This window comes from Paroedura picta, chromosome 8 (genome assembly GCF_049243985.1).
Source record: "Paroedura picta isolate Pp20150507F chromosome 8, Ppicta_v3.0, whole genome shotgun sequence".
In the NCBI taxonomy this organism is placed as follows: domain Eukaryota; kingdom Metazoa; phylum Chordata; class Lepidosauria; order Squamata; family Gekkonidae; genus Paroedura; species Paroedura picta.
Window position 1 is genome coordinate 55,798,362 of NC_135376.1, and position 20,289 is coordinate 55,818,650.

Genomic DNA, 20,289 nt, shown 5'->3' on the forward strand with positions numbered 1-20,289 from the left:
ACTAGAGCAACTGAATTCGAAATTGAAAATTAATAATATAAAAATAATACTGTGTTGTATGCTGAATGTCTGTTTCATTAAATGTTGGAACTTTAATGCAATAAATCTGTTATTTTAATTAAGAAAAATACATACATGAGTTCAAGCTTCATACAGACTTTATTTTTAAAAATAGATTAAATATAGCTGAGAAATTGTTGGGATTGTTTGCAATTTAGAGGCACATCCTTACAAAGAACAGTTAGCATGGAAGATTGCAGAGGATCCCTGCTGGCTAGAGGAGGGGATCTGCTGGCAGGTAAATTATAGAGCATTCAAGGAGGGGAGGAGAATGCTGTGCTTGTTGGGCAATGAACAATTATGCTTATTTTGGTTTTGGCATACCATCATGTGATAGATGTTCTAATATATCAAAAACTGAACACAATGAATGAGACTTTCTGTAGACCTTGTGCAATGAAAAATGCCCAGCTGATTTCACAGTAATTGCTAAATATCATATGAATTAATTAAGTCACAAACAAATAAGGAGAGGAAGAAAGGTGCTCATAATTGTCATTTCACTAAAATTCAGCTGCATTTCATGTTCAAATGGAGTACTGCACATTAACTTCCCCATCAAAACAAAAGAGCTTTTATCTGTAGGGCCGTCTTCACCCAGATGTGTCCATGAGACAGCTCTGATTTCTAGAGTGGGTGTTATTAGTCATTGCTCCATTTAAGTAATTCTTGGTAGCTACACCTATGCTGTGGAACAGGTTTTCTAAGGGGGTGTGGAAGGCTTCAGAACTGCACAGATTTTAGTGTCTCTGAAAAGTAGAGCTCTTCCAACATGTTTTTGGAAGTTTATAGGGTTACCAGGTCCACCATGGCCACTTGCAGGGGACAAGGGAATAGGGTTACCAAATCCAGGGTGGGAAATTCCTGTAGATTTGGGAGTGAAGACCAGGGAGCTCAGTGGAGTGCAATGCAGTGCAGTCAAATCTTCAAAGCATCCATTTTCTCCAGGGCAACTGATCTTAGCCATCTAGGAATGAACTTTAATTCCGGGGGATCTCCAGGGCCTACCTAGAGACTGGCATGCCTAGCAGTACATTAGTAGATTAGTGGCTTGCTTCCTTCTAGTTGTATTTCGTGTGAGACTGCTTTTTAAAATGGATGTAAGCCACTTTGTACCTTAATAATTGGGAGAGAAGCAGGATGGAAATATTTTAAAATAATTAGTTACAGTTCTGTGGTTGAAAATACAGGGTTCAATATGCAGATCAAACCTTAATCTTTTTTGTGCCAAGGGCAAAAAGATTCTGTCATTGCCCACGGTCAGTCCCTGTCAACATCTGCCTGGGAGAGTGGGTTGAAGAAGTCTAAAAATGAATCTGATAACACACACAGGACCCCAAGATTCCTACTGACTCCAAATCTGCCCTGATCTGGATAGCCCAGGTAAGTCTGATCTAGTCAGAGCTCAGAAGCAGGGCTAGTATTTAGATGGGAGATTTCCAAGGATTTGGTACATCAGGAACAATAGGGCCCATGACGCGGAGGCATGAAATGGCAAACCACCTTTGAATATCCCTTGCCTGGCTGACAGACAATCCTTGAATTTCTTGGGTAACACAGTGCATGTCATACGATAAATAATAAATAATACCCAGCTTGCTGCTGGGGGGTAAACGGTAATGACTGGGGAAGGCACTGGCAAGGCCACCCTGTATTGAGTCTGCCATGAAAATGCTGGAGGGCCTCACCCCAAGGGTCAGACATGACTTGGTGCTTGCACAGTGGATACCTTTACCTTTACCTTTACTCCAAACCTGACAGCCAAGTCTTGGAGAAGTACTGAGACTTTACCTGAAAAGAGCATCATAAATGTGTCCCAGCTAACAGCCAAATTTTAATCTACTTTTGGAGTTGCCAAAGGGATGGTCAGTGGCCCCATAACTGTCAGCAATTGAGCCAGACATGACACCATAGATGCAATGGAGGCAGAAAAGCAAGAGTGCTTTGCTTCCTTCACTGCCACTTCATAGGCCTTCAAGGGCTTCATAGGCCTTCATAGGGCTGTATCAAGAGCTCTTATTGTTTCATCATGAGTTCATCACCAGCACCATTCCAGCTGTCTAAGTCCCCTTTTTGCCATCCTAAGTTCATCCATACACCAGGGAGCCAAAATACTACAGGTTAGAATTGCGGACTACTAATCTGGTGAGCTGGATTTGATTCCCCACTCCCGTACATGGAGCCAGCTGGGTGACCTTGGGCTAATCACAGCCCTGCTAGAGCTGTTCTGGCTAGCAGTAATATCAGGGCTCTCTTAGCCTCACCGACCTCACAGGATGTCTATTGTGGGGAGAGGAAAGGGAAGACGATTGTAAGCCACTTTGAGACTCCCTCTGGTAGAGAAAAATGGTATATAAGAACCTCCTCCTTCTTCTAAAGGGTGATTTAGGTGTAATTCCCAGTTTCAGTGAAGGAAATGAAGATAGGTTATTTTGAGCCACACTATTTTATTTTTTTTTGGCCACAGTGAATTGAAGTCAACTGCGCACAGGATCAGTCTTTGCTTGTTTGTTATGGCATCGCCTTTACTCATGGGTGGCTCTGTTTCCCAACTCCTTTACTTTATGATTTTCCTCTTATTTCATTTGAAATTGTTTTTGCTAGTGAGTCTTAATCAACAAATCTAGAATAAGAAGACTCTTAAAATATTTTATTGTGTTATTCATGTGTCTAAAGTAAAAACACTAATGGGTGGCTTAACAATTTAGCCAACGTGGGATGGTGCATACAGACCTAAGAGTTATTTATGAAGATAAGACTTAACTGAACTACACATAAAATGTTCAAGTGATTAGAAGCATAGCCTTTCTCAAGCAGGAAAACACACCATATTACCTTAAGTAATACTCCACAATTATTATCAATTTTTTTTCTTGAAGAGACAATAAGAATATATGCATGTCACAAAATTTATATTTTAAAAATCATTCAGAAAGAAAAACCCTTTGCCTGTGGTAGACTTTTGCACCCAAGATAGTTTACTTGCCTGAGTTACTTCTAAATAAATGTCATTTGCAAAGCTGTAAATAAACCTTTCAAATTCTTTACAGAAAAACTAACAAATCTTCAGGAGGAAAAGAAGGAAAAATGATTTATTCTATTTTCCCAGTGCTGCTAGTTTCCAGGTGTTCACCTTTTGATCTGGCTACAGGCAATGATTTTCTGAAGTGGTTTCTGATGGTGTTTGACATCATTTATGGCACTCTTGAACAATCTTGTAATGTGTTAAACTACACAAAATTAAGTGAGTTAGTGGCTAACAAAAAAACACCAAGAGGGCTATGATATCACAGGTTAGTTTCTACCTGCAACAGTCTGTCAGATTCTTAAGATAGGGAAGTCCTATTTCTGGCATTTTGAGGACACATTATGAAGAATAATCCATAGTAAAAGACTGATAGTTATCACAGCATTGACAGGTTGTCTCTGAATTGAACCTTGTCTTTCCCCCTGTCTTTCCCTGCTTCTCCTACAGTTCATGTGAGCACTTTTTATATAGAAAAGGCTTATTGTGAAATAAAGATGAGCAGTACTAGAAATGGTGGTGATGGCATATGGGAGGAAGAAGATGGGGGGGGGGGGAGATGTAAGAAAGGCCAGTATGAGCAGATTTTAACATTGTATGGTGTAAGCAGGGTCTGTCAGTGTTAGGAACACATAGCAGCTTCACATCATGCATCCGTTGCTGGACTGTACCACCATACCATAAATGTTTATTTTTCCCTCAAGTTTAAAAAAATGAACAGAAACTGGATCATATCATGATCCCACTTTTCAACAGTTGTAATGACTGGAAGGATATTTTGGGGAATCAGAAATGGTTAGCATTGTCAAACTAGCACTGGGGTGATTCAGGGCCAGCCTAGATGTGAAAATGGCTGTCACAAGGATCATGCTGCCATTTTAAAGTCAGTAATTGAACCCCTCCTCCACCCCACAGCTGCTTTGGTAGTTGAAAAGACACAGTAGGAACAATAGTGCGGTCCGGCGGAATATTTAGATGACTCTTTAAATGGTGATATTATCCTTGTGGCCACCATAAGCATGATTTCACGTCTAGTTTGGCCCTCAAGTTCAAATCCTTCGCTAGCTGTGAACCTGACTGGGTGATTGTGCAACAGTCATTCACTCTCTTTCAGTCTAACCTATTCTACAGGATTTCTGTGAGGGAGAAAAAATGTGGTGAAGGAGAAAAAAAATGTGGAATCATATGGTTTTCCCTGAGGTCTTTGGAGGAAGGGCTGAATAAAAATGTAAGTTCAGGAGCCACCCCATTTCTGATTGGCAGGTGCAATTTTGGAATCTTTTCCTGGAAAAGTAAGAATGTTTTTTCCAAGAAATAAGAATGTTACTAATGTCAGAAACTATTTGCAACTGCTGAAGAAAAATCTTAGTCCCTTCCTGGAAAATAACAATATAATGCAGTAACTTCCCAGATTGACAGCATGTACCCTCACACAACATACATCAGGAGGGGCTCTGTACAGGTAAAATGGTGTCACATTTGTGTGAGAAGACCTGCATTTAGCATAATGATCTTTCTCTCTGCCTTCCACACTAAATGGTGTTTTCTGAGGTAACAAAACATCTGCCCGCATATGTTGTTTTCCTTTGTCTTACACAAAAAGCCACATAATACCTTCCATTTGGCCAGTTCTCCTTGGCTGCTTGCCTGTTCTTTGGGTAGAGTACAACTCACCAGTTTTATAGATCAGTGTTTTTCTTCTCAGTGCTGTTTCCCCAACTATGAAACTGGCCACACATGGCAAGCCTGCAGACAATAGTTTCCTGTTTTGTTTTGTTTATAGTACCCAACTGCCTTCCATTAAGCTGTGGCTGTGCAAGTTATCTTGGCAGCCTACAGCACCTGTAAACTGTCCTTCTGCTTTTTAGGAATTCTCAGTCTGGCACAGATTCCAAAGGGCCAACAAATATGATCAACTGGCAGTGAACATTTATACCACAACTCCACAGCTGGCAAAGAAGCAAAAGTTTATACACCCGGGAAACAGAATCATGAATCCATCAGAATGGTTTAGAAAGGCACATCCCTTTGAGAACAGCATATACTGGGGAAGGCTGTGGAACTAGAATGTGATTTCACCAGTACTTTGGACATTGGTTATCTCTGTTATACAACGAAGTATATTGAAAACTGTGTTTGTTTTGCTTAGACCTGTAGAATTCCTATCAGAAACAGATATTGTTAAAATGCAAATCCCAGCACTGTCTATCTACCAACACATTAGACTTACCTCAGGTAAAAGAGTGGTTGTTTAGTTCTCAAGAAGAAAGATTTGAACATAAACAGACATCTGCATTAAACATTTTTATAATTTTACCAGTGCTGTTGTCAGGGATTGACTCAACTCTACATGTAAATAGGGGAAAATGTGCTGTCAGAAGATTCCATAATCTGTGAGAACATGCTTTTGGACACTATAATTTAGCAACATGTATTTTCTATTTGTGTGGTTTAAGAAATATGTGGTACTGTTCTTACCCAGCATAACAAGACGTGTCGAAAGATGTCATGTGACAATATCCCAGAATTGTCCTCTACTTCAAGAGGAATAATTCATTCTTCTCTATACAGAAGAATTCTGAACAGAGATGAAGTGGAATGGAAAAATTCCTGGAGGATCAGCCAGTAAGTGTTAGCTATGATAAATAAATAGGAACTCAATTTTTGGAAGCAGGATACTTCAGAATGCCACCTGCTGGACAGCAACAGCTTTGGCCTCTGTTATGGACCTTCTGGTCAGCCAGTGTGGGAAACAGGATGCTGGACTGGATGGACTTTTGATTTGATCCAACTGGACTCCTCTTATGTTTCTGTGTTCAGCAATGTCTACATTGGTGATTGTCGACAAATCATCTTTATACAGCTTTCGCTGTATTCATATTTGGCTAAGGGCTAAGTGGGCGGAGAGTGGGCAGGGCCAGTCCGGGTGAGGGGCCAATCAGAAGGCGCAAAGCAACTTCCTATTGGCCCCTCACCAGGACAGACAGCAGTTCTAGCCAATCAGGTGAGGGCACAATCTAGGCCCTCACCAGCACAGGCCAGAAAGGCTTCTAGGTCCTCACCAGGACAGGCTTCGAGGTCCTCACCAGGACAGGACATAAAGCCATGGGGAAACAGCAGGAGACCATGAATAAAGACGGAGGACTTCCCCTCGGGCCTAGAAAAACACCCAGAGCCTCCAAAAAGTCTACGGTATGCTTCTAGGCCTGAGCGGAAGGCCATGCTGACACCGGGGGGAGGGGGGAATCAGGCCTTCTCCTAGGGTCTAGAAGCACATGGAAGAGGGGGGGGGGGCTTTTAAAGCCCGTTCTCATGAATGGGCTTTGAATCTAGTAGAATCATAGAGCTGGAAGGGACCTCCAGGATCATCTAGTCCAAGCCCATGCAGAATGCAGGAAATTAACAACTGCAAATGGTCTCACTATTCTTTTCCTGTTCCTGCTCATTTGACCCCTGAGAGACTGGTAGAACCCCATAGCCACTTGGCAATATATCTCTTCCCCTTGCTCCCTAAGGGAGCCATTGACAACCTGGATAACCACTGACTGCCACCAATGACACTTGGGAGTATCTCCTGCCAGACAAATTTGTATATCTTTGTGCCTGTATTGCAACTTAAAGGCCCTGCTTAGTTTCTGCACCTCCTGCTGCTCTTCTACAAGCAACAGCAAGGGGGAAGTATTCTACTTCAGGTAGCTAGAATACATAAGTGCAGTGCATTTCCAGAGGCCAGGGTTAGAGTTCAACATATTTAAAAGTTTAATAAATGAACAGAAGAATATGCATGTTCTATTAAAGTTTTCATGGCCACCTCATGAGAAGGAAGGGCTCCCTGGAGAAGAGCCTAATGCTGGGAGCGACTGAGGGCAAAAGAAGAAGGGCACGACAAAGAATGAGGTGGCTGGATGAAATAACTGAAGCAGTAGGTTCGAACTTAAATGGACTCCGGGGAATGGTAGAGGACAGGAAGGCCTGGAGGATCATTGTCCATGGGGTCGCGATGAGTCAGACACGACTTCGCACCTAACAACAACCACATTAAAGCTTTCAAGCTTTTCAAGGGAACAAAGAAAAGGTGAAAACATAGAGACCTCTTTAACTTATCTGGGAACTTTCTAAATAAGGTTTTATTTATGACAGTCAAGTTTTACTTGAAGTTGCAGTTATAGCTCATCAGTACTTTAGATCTCCAGGTGGGGTCTCCGATCCTCTCCATATTCCCTGTCTATTGGACAAGATGGAATCCATCATGGCATATGGGCTTTTGAAGAGCTGGTCAAAATAGAATAAGGGACCTCTTTCCAGTGTTCAATATTTTTTTAACTTTTCTTTCTCCTGCCTCCCTTTGGGATGGCCTTCCTGTCCCAAAGGATGAATTTTCCTCCCATGACTCTAATTCCCCCTGCTTTAGAGCTTTAGTTTGTGACTTACTGAATGCTGAGTCCTGGGGGGTTGATGGCGACTGTCTCCCCCTTCAAATCTCCTTAGGTTTGATCACTATCCCACTTGACGGCCAGGAATACAGATGCTGTGATGGCTTTCTTGCATATTGCTCCTTAGACACCAGGGAGGTCTTTACAGTAAGATGTATTTCAGTTTAGCAAGCTGGTAATGGACTTAGATTGAGACTGGAACACTATCATTACTGTGGAGAAATACCCTTCATGCAAGAATTCACCCTTGTCTTTTAATTATTGTGCTTGCTTTCTATCCTTAGACTGGATCCTTGCTGCAGCAAGGAGGGGAATCAGGTAAGAACACTCATCCTCCACCTTTTTCTGGCAGACAGTGGCAGAATACTGGTTTGCGGTCTGATAAAGGAATTGAGTTCTAGCTTGGGAGCATCCTGATACTAGGGGAAATGGTTGGTATAGTGGAACATGGATCCCAGGTGGCGTTGTCAATTTCTGTTTTGGAAACTCCTGGAGATTTGGAAGCGGCACCTGAGGAAAGCAGGATTTGGAGAGGGGACAGACCATAATGTCACCAACTCCATCCTCCAAACCAGCCATTTTCTCCAAGGGAACTGATCATTTCATGTGGAGATCAGTTGTAATATCAGGGTATCTCCAGGCCCAACCTGGAGGTTGGCAGTTCTTCTCCCAAGGCAATAATATCAAATCCTCTTCCATCATCAACAAAAATAGTCATAAGTTTTATGGATTGGCTCCAATTTTCCATTGGAGAAGGACCACCAATTCTTCACTTAGTGAAAGGGGACAACCGGATCCTCTGTATAACTTAACATAGTCCTACAATTCTAATTACAGGCTCAGGGAGCCTTAAAATGAATTTCCTTCCTTTTATTTGGCATGGTATTTGCCAGTTTCCATCTGAGTAAACTTTCTTGCCTGAAAAAAAATTCCTCCCCAAATGAATGGAAACATATTTCCATGCTAGAATAAACACAAGTCTTCTTATTAGTTAACAGTTCTCATAACTACTGTATGGTGTTATTATTTAGTCTCTGCTCTTCTTGGGACTGTTTGCAGTTTTCTAACATTATGAGAAACCTTAATAAAACACTGCATTTTTAAAAAGCTCCAACATCTTTAACAAGAACTCAATGGAATTTGTTTCCTAGTGAGACTGGACTGATATTTTTCAGGTGTTCCATAGATAGTTCAAATCCTTCAAGCCCAGCCAGAAAACTTCTAAAAGTTGGCAAAGAAGAAGTGATCATATGTTATAGGTAGTCTTAATACTCCTAACGGAGTCCATCACCACCAAATGTATCATGAATGGGTTTAACAACAATAAAGAACATATTCAGGTGGGTAGCCATGTTGGTTTGGAGCAACAGCCTTGGACTTAAACTTTGCTCTAAAATAAGGAATAAAATAAGAAAATCACCTGAGAACTAGTGGGCAGTGGTCCCCAACCTTTTTATCACCGGGGACTGGTCAACACTTGACAATTTTACTGAGAACCGGGGGGGTAGTCTTTTGCCGAGGGACATCGAACCTGCCTGAGCCCCTGCTCCACTTGCTTTCCCACCGGAGCCCCTGACTTCCTGCTGCCTGCTGGGGGGCGCTGCCAGCAGCAGCTCTTCAGTGTCATGTCGAGGGGGAGCCCCAGCCATAGCAGCCGCCGGAGAGCATCAAAGGTGAGCCGGCAGCAGAGTGGCAGGGCAGTCCCTGAGGCAGCAGCCAGGGAGGAGGACGAGGAAGAGCTGCGGCCCGGTAGCGACTGATCAACGGACCACACCGGTCTGGTCCACTGCTATATGGACAGGTTGGGGACCACTGCTATATGGGACAGAGTGATGGACTAGGACCCTGGGTAACCTGGGCTGGAACTCCCACTTGTACCATGGATCTGCTGGGTGACCTTGGGCCCATCACAGACTCTAAGCCGGGCTCACTTCACAGGGATATTGCTGCTTTTAACTGGGAGAGAAAAGCAGGATATAAATAAATGCAATTGTAATGCATCATCTTTGCGCCAAGTTAAAGAACCTGCTGAGAGTCCTAAATGTGAAGTACTGAATTAACAGCAACCCACCCAGTAAATATATCTTTATATAATCATTCAGTGAATAAATAGATAACTGTAGAAATTCATAGGATAGAATGTTTTATTTTCAGAAACTGCCTTATAAGTGGAAACACGTAAAATAATGATCAGTACTTACTCTTAAATAAAACAAGATCCATTTGGATTTTGCTAGCATTACATCCAAACTCTTTGAGGAGTAGAATGTATTAAATGCTGGCCTACTATGTTACTAATCTATATATTTTTTCTTTAAAAAAATGTGTGGCTAGTGTATGCATTTTTTGTTTCTAAGAATACAGAAAACTTTACAGATTAAATTACTTTGCCAGTTCATCTCAGTATGTGGGGCTATCCATAGATTAGGCAGCATTTTAATGTGACCTAATTTTCTTTTTCTTCAACTATTTAGTGACTGCTGAAGAATCTGAAGAATAGTTGGTTTTTATACCCTGCTTTTCTCTACCTGAGAGAGTCTCAAATTGGCTTACAATCACCTTCCATTCCTCTCCCTGCAACAGACTCCTTGTAAGGTAAGTAGGGCTGAAAGAGCTCTGACAGAGCTGCACTGTGAGAACAGCTCTAACAGAACAGTGACTGACCCAAGGGCTCCCAGCTGATTGGATGTGGAGGAATGGGGAATCAAACCTAGCTCTCCAGATTAGAGGCCACTACTCTTAACTTCTACACCATGCTGACTTACTCTATGTTAAATTCAAGCAGCTGAAATTTTATTTGAAGGATTAAATGCTATGGAAAATCAGGTACAATTATTTTTCATTTTTTGTTAAAATCATGCTACTTTTTGTCACAGATTTTCCCCATCAGATGTTTTTCTTATAAAGACAATATACTCTCATGTAATTTGGGAATCGTATGTATATACTACTATAATTTCCAGACCAGTTGAGATGATTGCTGTATATGGTACCATTCAAAACAATAGACTTTATGACTTTCGAAGCTGTAGGGAAAAGGGGGCACTGTGGCTCAGTGTAAAGTACATACTTTTACTGCAGGAGGCTCCCAATTCAGTCCCTTGCATGTTCAGTTAACCAAAAAATAAGGAGCAGGTAAGAGAAGGACGACATATTAGAGAAGCCTCAGCTAGATGGATCAGTGATCTGCTTCAGTATATGGTGGTTTCATATGTTCAATGCAAACAAAATATGGAAAATATTAGTGTCTCTAGATCTTTACAAGAATACAATTAGAATGCATTCTGTGATTTTCATCCCATAGAGGTCTTTTCCTGCAGTTCAGTGGAAGGCTTGGTAAGGATTTATCCACAAGCATGGTCTTCTGCAGTCCTAGCTAGGACAAAGAATTGGAGACAACACAGCATAAACTACTTCAACACACACTTACTATAAAGTACTGATGTGCAAATATGTGGGCCACAAGGTATTTGATGTACATGCAAGCTAGGGTATGGAGTTTGAGAAATGTTACAGGCTCTCTCCAAATCATGCTGAAACAAATCTTTTGAAATTTTTAAATAGCTGTATACTGTCTTGAATTAATCTGCATCTTCAAGAGTGAATTTACATCTGTTCAACTTTAGTTCAATTTACATCTGTTCAAGGTTGTTCAATTCATTTCAAGAATATTCATGTGCTTTTGATATTGTCCTTAAAATCCTGTTGATGAGGCTAGGACTTCCAATCACTGCTGGTACAGGAGCTGACCTGAATTGACTTGGGCCTCCAGATGGTAGACTCCAGGTGGTGTGTGCAGACATGGTGTTATACACACATTAATTTCCAACATGCTTCTGCGATTCTGTCATAGCCAGCTTTTTCAGAGGTATGCCGGCATTTATTGAGTTTCATGCTCGCCACCAACCTGCACATGACAACTTCTGCATGCCTCATCAGTGGCTGGTTGCCAGTGTTATCAATAGTTTTGACTTCACTCTTAATCATACTTGACATGTATTTTCCCTATAACTCATCAACAGGTATCCAAAAAGAAACTGAACAAACAAAAGAACATTTATTTAATTATTATTTATTAAATTTCTATACCACCCTCCCATAATGACTCAGGACGGTTTACATACAATCTGAAGTTTATAGTTATAATCTAAAGAGAGCAAAGTTATGTATTAAGCAATCATTAGATTGAAAAACCTGCCTAAGTCATGAGCAATAATGAATGCCTCCTTCGTTTTTTAAAGTGCAAAGCCAGAGAAATGATGTTAGTTGATTTTAACAAGGCCCAAGAGTAATGAATTACTGCAACATGATTATGTCCATAGAAAAGTATTTCCACACCATTGAGCAATGCAAAATAACCCTGATTGACATTCCCTATTTAGAAATAAGACGTCATAAAAAATGATGACTCAATAAACTAATGATTGTATTCATGTTATTTTTAATTGCTGCTGCAAGGAAGGTAGAATGCCTTCCAGAAGGCCAAGGTTTAACAGCCAGATTTTCATAGCAGCTGGGGTTCAATTTAGGTAGAATTTAAATTAATTGTGTTTGGGCATAGAAATTTAATGTACAATGAATTAAAAACGGAAGAAGACTTTAGACATCTCTTACAAGAAATACCAATGTCAGAATTTTGATCTAGAAAAAAATGGTGCTGGGATTCAAAGGGGCAAAGGATTCTCCCACCCCCAACCCAATTTAGAGTATTATTGTAATATATGTTGATCTTCTAGATATGCTGGGCATTAGCCTCAGTCACACAATGAAGATATAGCATGACAAAAACTCCGATTCCCAGCCCCAAGCAGGATCTACATAAGCTTGGGGGTTTTCCTATGATTATCAAATTGAACAGCAACCCAGTGGCTTTATTTATTTATACTTTTTTTTCAACCTAGTGTGTTTAGTATAGATGTCAATAAAATGCTAAAGAACCCAAGATAATATCAGGGAATACTCTGGGCATGTGCTTTTCAGGTGATCACTTTATGTGTGAGTTGGTAACAAGATCATCACCTCCCTTTTGCCCAGATTTCCAGTGACTCTGAGATAAGGCAAATTCAGAGTCTCCTTCTGGAGGAAACACTGAGGGTGTTTCCGCACAAGGACCAATGTTGCCAATGGGTTCCACAAAGCAGAAACGCTATTTTGAAAAGTGGAATCTTGGTGTTACGCATACCTGCATTTGTAGTGGAATCCAGTAGTGTTTCATTCGTTTCCAACAGGTTTCCGGTCTCACATGAATCACTAGAAAGGAAGCAATTTTTTCTGTGCTTGGTCCCACCCCTGGCCGTCAATCAAATGAACAGCCAACGGGCAGTTGTTATCATGCTCCGGAAAAGCCCCTTTCCCTTTAAGCACAGGTTTTTTAAAACACACACACGTTGCAACAAATATGCCTTGATTCTTCCTAACGTAGAGACCCATCTAGCTGGCGTGTGAGCTGGTGAGTCATCATTACCACGCTCCCCCGAGTGGAAAAAAAATCCCCCCCCTGTGCACGGGGGTGATTTTCAGCCAAAAATAAAGGGGCTGTGTTGTGCTTGGGGACTTAGGGGAGCTTTAAGCATTTCTGTGGAGGGTCTGTAGCCGGAGAAACCTCTCTGGGTGAATGAAGCCTTGCTGGTTTGTTGCTTTCCCCGCTCGCTCAGAGGGGGAAAAAATGGCGATCGCTTTGCTGGAAGTTTGGAGGAGAGAGCCAGGGGGAGGGACTTTGTTGGAACTGCAACAATGAGAACGCACAGGTCTTTTTCACTAGTGTTGCAGACTGTTCACAAGAGTGTAGCGCTTTTCGAAGGGTGAATCCACTTTTCCCGATTTCCCTAGAAGCGCTACAGCGAATCGCTTTTCGCAGAACTGTTGCAGGAGTGTTGCAGATTGCATGCAACGTCTTGCGGAACTGCAAATTAGTAGCATTTACAATATGAAAGCCTTCTGCTACATTAAACTCGTGCGGAATAGCCCTGAGGTTTCCAAGCAAGGAGCGAAATATTGTGCCATAACATGCAAATTCCGACAAAATTATGTTATTGGACTTCTTCATGTTTTGGGTAAAGTAACCCTAATATATTTTTAGTTTCACTACTGTTTTACACATTTGATTTATAAGCATCTATTTGTTGTTGTAATTCATTTGATTATAATTTTAAAAGTTGAGTAGGCTTAATAGCTGGCTTGGAGCTGTAATACAAATAAATCTAATCTCAGAATATCCCGCTACATTGTGATACCCAAGACAGAAAATCCTAATGGCAATCCACATTGTGGTAAACTGTAATCACAACAAAACAAATGAGAATTGTATTCATTCCAATAGTTCTCTCCCCCCCCCCCATCTGCTGTCTGGGGCAGGCTCTTTTGCCCTGCTTGACTTAATGGCAAATCCTGCTCTGGGATTAGAGATACTTTCCAAAGGGATAAAGTTAATACAAGAATAGGCTATCCACATGTCCAGTCCATTTGAAAGGTGAGGAGATGGAAAATCTGTTGATGCTTAAAGAAGAGAACAAAGCTCATAGTTGCCTGGAGTGATTGGAGGTGGAGATGGGATAGATGCTTCCCTCCTCCCTTCAGGCACCTGCCTTCATTATACAATTTACTGTTCCACCTGATGCCTGGCCCTGCTAGCAGCAGGAGGTAATTTCAGCACGGAACAGCATAATCCTTCTCTTGAAGATTAAGACTTTTACATCACCTCTTTATTACCAAACCTGGCATACCGATGTACAGCACACATGCAGACTTGCAGCACAATAGCACATGAAGTTGCCAGAAAGCTAAACCCATTCATTCATTACTTTGGCAAGAATAACATGACAGTAATAGTCGATAATTTTTTTAATGAGTTGATGTATTTCAAACAAATCTCAGATGCCTTTTTAAAAAGTATTTGTAAATGTGGTTTTGAAAATGTTCCATCAAACAGATAACTATCGCAGGGAGACAGTTACAGCCAACTGGTAAAAGTGCTCAAGTTACTGTTTTGTAATCAGCCTTGACTTTCCCTCTCTCATAGAGGCACACAAGTCAGAAGAAGGTTTAATCAAAGACAGATGGGATCATCCTGGAAACAGTAGGGAGATCTACCATGCCACTGGCTGATTTTTCATGTTGCCTGCCACCAGCCAATCCATGAAAAGGAGGGGGAGAGGTTAGTGCTACAGCATCTGCTTGGCATGCAGAAGGTCCCAGGTTTGTAGTAATGACAGTTCCCTGTGGGAACCTGGGGATCCCCTGAAATTGTAGCCTCATCTCCAGGTGACAGAGAAAAATCCTGAAAATATTATTTTAAATATGCATTGCTTTTCCAGTGTGCACGGTCAATGTGACATAGTAGGCCACTCTGGCTATTAAAACTTGGCTCTTCAGAACTCATTTGACCTTTATTGCAACAGCAATAGATTTGGATTCGACTGGAATTACTCCAGTTCAAATTCCTGCTCAACAACAGAGTTCACTGGCTGATTTGGGGGGACTGGCCTAAGCCTAAGCTTTAGGTCAGTCTTTAGGTCAGTTACAATCATTCAACTTAACCTTCCAATAAAGTATTTTGTCAGAATAAAATGGGGAAACTGCATATGTGAGCTCTCTAGAAGAAGGTTGGCATTCAGCTAATGTCACGTGCCATAACTCTACCCTTCTCTAGACCTTGCTCTAGGGCAGTGGTCCCCAAACTTTTTTGGGCTGGGGACCGGGGGAGAGAGGAAGGCACGGGTGCCAGTGCACCAGTGGGCACAAACGTGTAGGCGTGGAGCTGCTGTGCCTGCACGTTTGTGCCCACTGGTGCACTGGCGCCCACACATCCCCCCACGGCGCTCGGTGCACTGGGAGTGCCGCGCTACACTGCACGGGGGAGGGAGGCGCGCCCACTGGCACACTGGCACCCATGCCTCCCCCCCACTGCGGCCCGGTACCAAGGGTTCTACGGCCCGGTACCGTTCCACTGCCCGGAGGTTGGGGAATACTACTCTAGGGAACAGCACTGAAGCACAAGAAATTTCCTTTGGGCACACTGCAGTTGGTAACTGACTAGCCAGAGAATCTGGAAAGGAAGACAATACAGAAAAGAAGAAGACCTAGGAAACCAGAAAAAAACAGATATTAAAGTCTCTTCAAGGCAGAAGCTTATAAGAATGATATGTGTGCTGACTCAGCATGCTGGATATAAGGCTTATGGATACTGCGTCAGTACCTGGACCAATTGCTAAGGCTAGTTCTACTTATTTCCTCATATGTCACAGAGTATTCTTAAAGTAGTAGTACTAGTTGTGGTGGTAGAAGTGGTGGTTTTTATACCCCAATTTTCTCTATCTTACAGAGTCTCCAAGTGGCTTCCCTTCCTTTCCCCATAACAGGCACTTTATGATATCAGTGGGGCTGAGAGAGTGGCTGGCCCAAGGTCAGCAGGAGGCCTGATGTGGAGGAATGGGGAATCAAATTTGGTTCTCCAGAGTAGGGTCTGCCACTCTCAACCACTACCCCCAATGTTCATGCTCCAGCCATGGGCCTTTACTGTTGTTCTTGTTGTTTTCCTTTTGAAGAAGGATGCAAAAAATCATTTACATGGCTAATCAAATAAACAGTGACTTGCCTAGTCAAAAGGAAACTAACCAAATGGCATGCCTACTAAAACAATGGAACAGTTGGGGCTGCTTAAGCACAAACATATGCATGCAAATGCAAGAGCCCTTACTTAAGGGGAAAAAACCCAGTCTTCCAGTGTTTTGTACAGCATGATGTGTTGAGGATCTTTGTTAAACATGTTTGTTTTTCAACTTGAAAGGGGAATGATTGTGCCAGTAATGTTCCAAATTCAGCTGTGCTAGTAATTTGCAGATCCCCTTTTATAAGAAACACAAGACGATGAAATTACTGAAATAAAAAAGTGGTTAATGCCCTTACTTAAGGAATCACAACTTCTGCAATGGAGCACCATAAGAACTTCAAAGATGATTTAGTCTCATGGAAACATTGTCAGATAGTTGTGTTTTGTATTACTCGGCCATTTTCCCTCCTTGCTATGTCACCGAACAAGCAACCTGAGTTGGGTCACTCAGCGGTCAACTGCTCATCTCCATTGTTGTTCTAAGCAGCCTTACTGAGACACCACGGGAAAGACAAGATGATTTCTTTAAGGAATAGCACTATTTATAAAATAAATATACCATCTAAAATCTCTCTCTTGCACAAATGACAGGTTAAGAGAACTCCAGCAGCTGTATATTTGTTGAATACCAGCCTCCTGTGAGTATAAATTGCACCTTACAGGGCAGAAATACAATACGGTCCACTAGAGATTTCCCTGCAAGGTGTAACCGCTTGGCTACGGGCAAGTAATGACTTGCGTTTTCAGCTGCTTCTTAGTAAGAGCCTTAGTAATTGGAATCAGTTATTCAAAACATCTCTAAATGTGATTTAAATGGCAAGGATTTAATAACATAGAAAGAAGTCATTACGGAGGTTCAAGCAGGGGGAGAAGGGAATTCCGTTTTTGAGAGCAGAGGGAGAAAAATAAAGCAATTACTTGATGTAAAGGCCAGCCACAGAACTCCCGCTGTCACAGAGAAATCAAATCTGTCAGCAATTAGTGGGATCTTAGGAGGCAAAGAACCCTTCAGTGTGGAACAGTGAATAAGGGGTTAGCAATTATATGAACTGATAAAAGTGTTCTGGTTTTCAAGCAGCAGGTTAACAAGCCCCACTTTTTTTTCATAACTTGATGCAGATGTGATGATTCACACTTGGTGACCTTTTTCAATGGATTTCTATGAAAAGTTGGAAGGGGGAGGGTACCCAAAAGCTGCATGGGCCAGATTCTTCTTATGTGAAATGAGACTCCAACCCATCATTTACAAGCAAAAACAGTTCTCAATACTGTACAGCCTTCTCCATGCATTGCTTTCTAGGGGATAATGTGAATCTGAAGAATTTTGGTTTACTTCTCAGCCTGGCCATGAATACAAGCAGGAGACTTGGTCCATCCTATCAGATTATTATTAATCATAAAGGGGTTGTAAACCACATTTTGCCCAATAAAAGTTCAAATCTTAACCATGTTTTCTCTGAAGTGAGCCCTGAGGCTTTCAACTGATCTTACTTCCAACTACAGTTAGTACAACAGAATTTATCATTTTCAATGTATTTTTAGTATGGCCAAATCTGTGCATACTTAATTATAGTCATGAACAGTCAGCACAGATCTTTCTACGAATCTGAAGAAATCTCCAGATTTGCAAGGGACTGAAATATATAAATATGGCATTAGTGACTATTGCTAGGCAACCACAATCACAATAGTATTAAATACTGAAGCTTTGGTTTCTGTCAGCAGACACCGTGACAGGTCAGTTTTCAGGGCTGTTTCGGCCTTTAAGGGGGGAATCATTGGGGTTGGGCCTGGCAGCAACTCTGGGTGACTTGATACCACATGAGTTTCATGACTTACCTGGGACCAGCTCTTCACTAATATTCAACAGCAGTAGCATTCTAGACTAGGTTTTCTGAATCTGAATCTGAATTGGACTAGGATCTGGGAGTCCCAAATTTGAATCCTCATTCTGCCATAGAATCTTGCTGGATGATCTTGGGTAGGTCACACATTCTAAGTCTGTATTACATTGTTGTTGTAAAGATAAAATGAAAAGGAATAATGTACAGTTCTTTTGTAGTATCAATAATAAATATAGCTGAAGACATGGACAGATAATGTGGGTTGATTGGTGGGGAGGAGGGGAGAGAAGGAGACAAAAAAAAGTGAAGATATGGGAGCAGGTGTGTAGTGGTTTGAGTCTTGAACCTGAGTTACCCTAGTTTGCATTCTACACAAAACCCTGATTTGGATGGCTCAGGTAGCCTGATTTCATCAGATCCTGGAAGCTAAGCAAGGTTGACCCTGGCGAGTGTTAATCACTTCTGTGGAGGGACTTTAGCCGGAGAAGCCTCGCTCGTTCGTTACTTTCACCGGTCTAAGGGGGAAAAATGGTGAGAGTGACAACAAGCACGCTGACTGGGAAAGATCCCCTTGCAAACTGTGGTTTGCTGGCGTGCTGAAAAGCGAGGGGGGGAGGTTTATGGACTTGCTGCAGGGCGATTGACACTCCAGTAGTTGGGGAGGGGGGCTGCGAAGGGGGTGGGGCACTCGTCTTCTTCTTCGGGAGCTGCTGCTGTCTTCAGGGACCCCCCCTGCTGCCGCTGCTGCCACCGCCGTCGCTTCTCCGGAAGTTCACTTCACTTCTGTGGAGGGACTTTAGCCAGAGAAGCCTCTGAAAAGCCTCGCTTGTTCGTTCTTTCCCCAGTCTAAGGGGAAAAAATGGTGATCGCTTCTCCGGAAATTCGGGGGCAAGAGTGGGGGAGGGACTTTCTTTCTACAGCTACATTGAGAACACACATGTCTTTCACTGATGTGTTGCAGCTTGTGCTCAGAAGTGTAGCAATTTTTTCAGGGGGAATCCACTTTTCCCGATTTCCTGAAAAGCGCTACAACGAAGCGATTTTTGTGGGAGTGTTGCAGGAGTGTTGCAGATTGTGTGCGATGTCATGTGGAACCTTGAATTTGTAGCGTTTACCAAAGGTAAGACTTCTGCTATATTTAAGTCGTGCGGAATGGACCACAGTGTTTGGTGTTCAAAGAAGAGTAGAAAATCCTGAAGGGGCAACAAGAAGACAATTAGATAAGATCATGAGGTCAGTACCTTCTCTCCTTTTAAGTGTCGTCTGTGTCCAGATTGCCATTCTTAGGGCAATTTTCTCAATCTTCTGGAAAATTCAACATTTAATCTTTTCATTTCTCTCAGCAGGAGATGTATCTAGGAACCTAACTCTGTTTTTCCTCCTTGCTATCAACAGGATAGGATTTGCAGGGTCTGTAGCACCAGAGCCAATTTAAGGATTTGTGGAACCCTAGTAGAGTACAATTGCTGCAGAAGCAGCCACAGTGGAGGTGGAGGGGCCCCACATAGTGGAAAAGGGGTGTTGTTCCAAGTGTCCTTAAAGAGGGGAAATGGGGGAGGAGAGAGGCTACAGCCCTGATCCATGAGGGGAAAGGCACCTTGTGAGGCCCCTGGAAGCGCAGGGCCCGTAGTACATGCTCCATGTGCTACATGTACAAACCAGCTCTGGCTATCAAGTATATTCATTCCTAAATAAGCCATTATCTACTCTTTAATCAAGTTGTGTAGCATTTCTGTGAGTGTGATTATATGTACATGTCCTTTCCTCCCTCATTTACGTTATAAAATCAGAGTCCAGTAGCACCTTTAAGACCAACAAAGATTTATTCAAGGCGTGAGCATTCGAGTGCAAGCAGAACCACAATGGTAATAAAATGTCCAAAATGGACTTATATAGAGTCTTCTATCATCAGTAATTCTTTATTCTTTATAATTTCACACAAGTCCCAATATGTTTCGCCTTATAGCTTTTTTAAGGGACAATGGTTTTCATATTTTAGGACCAACTTCAACTTTATAAAAGAATCTCTTGACAGAGTATAAGGTCATACTAACAATAGCTAAACGTAGCTTGTGGCGCTCCAGATGCATCTTATACTCTGTCAAGTGATTATTTTATAAAGTTGAAGTTGGTCCTAAAATATGAAAACCATTGTCCCTTAAAAAAGCTAAAAGCTATAAGGCGAAATGCGGCGGGAATTGTGTGAAATTATAAAGAATTACTGAAGATAGAAGACTCTATATAAGTCCATTTTGGATATTTTATTGCCATATTGGTTCCCCAGTGCATCTATATTTCTCTGCATATAAAATACTGGCA